The sequence below is a fragment of the Petaurus breviceps genome, unplaced genomic scaffold (assembly GCF_028583685.1).
Source record: "Petaurus breviceps papuanus isolate PSGF00001 unplaced genomic scaffold, PetGlider_PUasm1.0 90601, whole genome shotgun sequence".
Taxonomy (NCBI): domain Eukaryota; kingdom Metazoa; phylum Chordata; class Mammalia; order Diprotodontia; family Petauridae; genus Petaurus; species Petaurus breviceps.
In genome coordinates this window covers 71,949-76,482 of record NW_027187282.1, presented here as the reverse complement: position 1 = coordinate 76,482, position 4,534 = coordinate 71,949, and the positions used below count along the sequence as shown (strand labels likewise).

General features: G+C 32.5%; 1 long non-coding RNA gene across 1 annotated transcript in view; it reads left to right on the top strand.

The window, feature by feature from the left end:
• Nucleotides 1-360: 360 nt before the first annotated feature.
• Nucleotides 361-4,534, top strand: part of LOC138142617 (uncharacterized) — a 15,935-nt gene continuing 11,761 nt past the window's right edge. Inside the window, exon 1 of the long non-coding RNA XR_011163488.1 lies at nt 361-652. This is a non-coding gene — a long non-coding RNA (uncharacterized lncRNA). The remainder of the gene's footprint in view (nt 653-4,534) is intronic.

Below are 4,534 nucleotides of genomic sequence, written 5' to 3'. Positions count from 1 at the left end.
TCCAGTGAGGACTCTGTCACCTGTGCCTATAACTGAGAAGGACAAACAAAACATAAGCCAAAACAAAATCACAACCTCAAGCTGATTTCCCAGAGTCAGAGGGTAAAAAGAGGGAGGAGATGCAGGTAAGGGGAGCCACAGTGCTTAGAGAAGTGGACCTGGAACCAGGAAGTCCTGAGTTCAAATCCAGTCTCAAAATCTTACTATGGAAACTTTCTTCTTATCAATGGCTTCCTTGAAGAATAGGCCCAGTAATGGAGTCTCTGGTTTACATGTTGATCCTTTTTCTTTTTTTCTTTTTTTTTCCTTTATTTTTTTTTCGCTTTTTGGAGGGGTGAAGGCAGGGCAGTTGGGGTTAAGTGACTTGCCAAAGGTCGCATGGCTAGTAAGTGGTAAGTGTCTGAGGCCATATTTAAACTCAGATCCTCCTGACTCCAGGGCCTATTCATTGCACCACCTAGCTGCCCCTGTTCATCCTTTTTCAAAGAGGACCAATGGCATCACAGGATGATGTCTCGACTAACAATTGAATTAGATTTAAGTGAGACAGGGTTGCGCAAAGTCATCAGCCTCCCTCTCTCTTCCAGAGTCATCTGTGGCATGACAAAAGTCAAGAAGAGTGGCAATGGTCTGGGATGCAGTGGAACCACAGGTGAGCATTGGGTGAAGGTGAACACCCAAGGTAGATGGACACCTTTGTACTGGGTGTTGAGACAACAAACACCTGTGGGAGGGCTTGCTAAAACCTTTTCAGGGTTCAAAAGATAGAGACACTTTATTTGCATAATTCCAAATTACTTTCCAAAATGGATGTTTCTTTTCACAGTTCCAGCAATAATGTATTAATGTACTTCTTTTCCTACAATCCTTCCAATATTGACTGTTGCTATTTTTTTTTCCATTTTTGCCAATTTGCAGAATGAAACCTTGGTGTTGTTTTGATTTGTATATCTCTTCAATGTTATTAGTGATTTGGAGCATTTTTTCATTAGATTGTGAATACTTTGCAGTTCTTTGGAGAAATGTTTGTTCATATCTTTTTACTATTTATCTATTGGGTAATATCTGCTATATAGACATAGATACATATACACATGCATATGTATATACATGTGTATTATATAGTTTATATATCTTAAATCCCAAAATATTATCAGAGAAATTTGATAAAGATTTTCCCTTATTTTATTTTTTTACTGTTTTAAAATATATTTTTGATTTCATTAGTTTCCAGTCTCACATAAAAAAATTAATATTCAGTTTTTAAAATTTTGATTTCCAAAATCTCTTCTCTGCCACCTCCCTTTCTATCCCTTAGGAAGACAAGCAATACGATATCCATTATACATGTGAAATCATGCAAAACATATTTCTATATTAGCCACATTGCAAAAAAGCAAGAAAAATAAAGTAAAAACAACAATCTCTACTTGGAGTTCATCAGTTATCTCTCTGGATGGAGGTGGATAGGATTTTTCATCATGAGTTCTGGCATTGTCAAAGATTATTGTATTGATCAGAGCAGCTAGGACTTTCAGAATTGACTGTCTTTACAATATTGTTGCTGTTGTATAAATCGTTCTCCTGGTTCTGCCCACAGTGCTTTCCATCAGTTCATATTAGTCTTCCCAGATTTTTCTGAAATCAATCTCTTTGTCATTTTTTTATAACAAAATAGTATTCTAGCACAATCATATACCACAACTTATTCAGCCATTCTCTAATTAGTAGGCATCTCCTCAATTTCCAATTCTTTGCCACTACAAAAAGAGCTACTATAAATATTTTTGTACATATAAGACCTTTTCCTTTTTCTCTGATATCTTTGTATACAGACCTAGTAGTTGGTATTCTTGAGTCAAAAGGGTATAAATAGTTTTATCTATTTCTTATTTGGTTGAGAGTATATTTCTTCTCTATTTTTATTATGTTCTTTGTTATTAAAGTCTTATATCCATTTGGGATGTATGGGAGAATGTGGTGTAAGGTATTTGTCTAAGCCTAAATACTATCAAACTACTTTCCAGTATTCCTAACAGTTTTTATCAAATAGGACATTTTGTAATTTATATTTTCCACTTTGTCAAATACTGAGTTACTGATTTCTATTGTTTCTAAATCTCCTTTGTCTAGTCTGTTCCATTGATCTGTCTCTCTATTCTTTAACCAATAACAGATGACTTTGATGAGTAACTGCTACTTTATACTATAGGTTTAGGTCTGGAATTGCGAAGCACCCTTCATTCTTATTTCTTCACATCATTTCCCTTAATAGTCTAGATCTATTGTTTTTTTTTCCTAAATGAATTCGGTTATTCTATTATATTCTGTTATAAAGTTTTTATTTAAAAAAAACTTGGGTTTTTTTTTCGGTTTGGTAACTTAATTGGTATGACATTAAAAATGTAAATTAATTTTGATAGTATATTATATTGATGTTGCCTAGCCATGATCACTGAATATTCCTCCAGCTATTTATTCTTTATTTCTTTACAGAACACTTTGTAATTCAATCAATAGATGTGTTTTGTGTGCTTTGGATCATCAGTCCCCAGATACTTTATGTATTTGGCTATGTTGTTTCAAATTCTGTTTCCTTTTCTAATATTGCTTCTTATGTTTTGTTATTATTATATAGAAATATTGTTGATTTCTGAGGATTTATTATGTACCTGACAACTTTGCTAAAGCTACTGTCTCAGAATCTTTGCTGATTCATTGGTGTTTTCTAAGTAAATCATCAAATCATCAGCTAACAAGGAGAGTTTTAATCGTTTCTTTATCTATCTTTATCCCTTTAATTCCTTTCCCTTTTCATAGCTAATATTTCCAGTACTGTATCAAATAATAGGAGGGAGACTGGCACCCTCACTTCAATCCCATATTTACTGGAAAATGTTCTAATGCATCCCCATTTCATACAATGCTTGGTTTTGATTTCAGATAGATGGTTTTTATGACATTAAAAAAGGGTCCCTCTATTACTTGACTTGTTGGGTTTTTATCGCAAACAAATGTTGTACTTTGTTAAGGGTTTTTTGGCATCTAATGAGAAGATTATATGGTTTTAGATATTTTGGCTTTGAATATAATTATGTTGATTGTTTTCCTACTGTTGAATAAATCCCACTTTATTGTAATAAAATATTTATTGGGTAAATCACTATATAGGTCTTTGTTTAACAAGTCTGAGTCAATGTTCATTAATGATTTTGGCTGATAGTTTTGTTTCTGTGTTATCTTTTCCTAGTTTAGGTATTACGATTTTATTTCTCTCAAAAAAGGATTCTGATAGGATGCTTTCCTTCTCAGTTTTTGAAAACAATTTCTGAAGTATAGGTATTAACTTTTTTTTAAGTTTGGTAGAATTTTCCTGTGAGTTCATCAGGTCCAGAAGTTTTTATTTTCCCCACCTTTGGTAGTTTTTTTTTTTTTTTTCAACATTCATTTCCACAAGATTTTGAGTTACAATTTTTTCTCCCTCTCTTTCCCCTACCCCACCCCCAAATAGCAAGCCTGCTGGATACCCCTTCCCCCAATCCATTCTCTCTTATAACATCCCCCATTACCCCCTAACTTTCTTTTTTTGAACATCATGAAATTTATTTCTAGAATAATATCTAGAAAGGTATGATTTTCATTCTGAAAACATGAGATGAAATCTACAGTCACCAACATCCAAAAATAATACTTAACTGATTGCAATAATATGCAAAAAAAAGAATATTTAAGTTTAATCAAAGAACTTGAATAAGGAATATAGCTTTTTAAAAATGCTTTGAGTACACTAACTAATCTTATAATAATAACAATAGTGATGATGATGTCATTTTTACTTTTCAACACTGCTCTTAAATTGAGCAAATCAGTCCCTAGATAACGGCCCACCCTGCATAGAAATGTTTTTCTATCAGTATGTTGGATATAACTAAATACTTTAATGAAAAGCCCAATATTTTTGTCTTACAAAAAAGAATGTAAAGACATTCCAAAATGGAAATGAGGCTTATTTTAATTTCTTAATCAGAAAAAAATGCATATTAGCAATTAGGCCATCACCTTAATACATCATAATGCTGCATCTCGTTTCCAAAGAAATGAGAAACTAATCTCTAATTCAGTTTTCTACCCTGTCAGAATTGTTAAGCACGCTAAAACCAGGCACTAACAAAACCTTGAAACATTAAAATTGGGGAAAAAAAATGTCTAATGTTTAAACCCATTTTGACTTCGTCATACTATTGCTTAAGGGAAGCCTTTTATTCATACCAACTCACTACAGTCCCTACAGAGTACATAATCAAACTAAAGTTCATGCCTACATTTTATTCTTTACTTATGAATTCAGTAAATATTGTTTATAAAATCACTTTCAAGATACTATATTATTATCTTCTAAGAAATGTTGTTTCTTGATGAGTAAGGAATACCCCTCCTCTGGAATTAAAAGAAGTCCCATTTCTTTTTTTTTTCCAAATGCTTTATTAACTTCTGATTTACATCATTCATTTCCACCAGACTATATATATATATA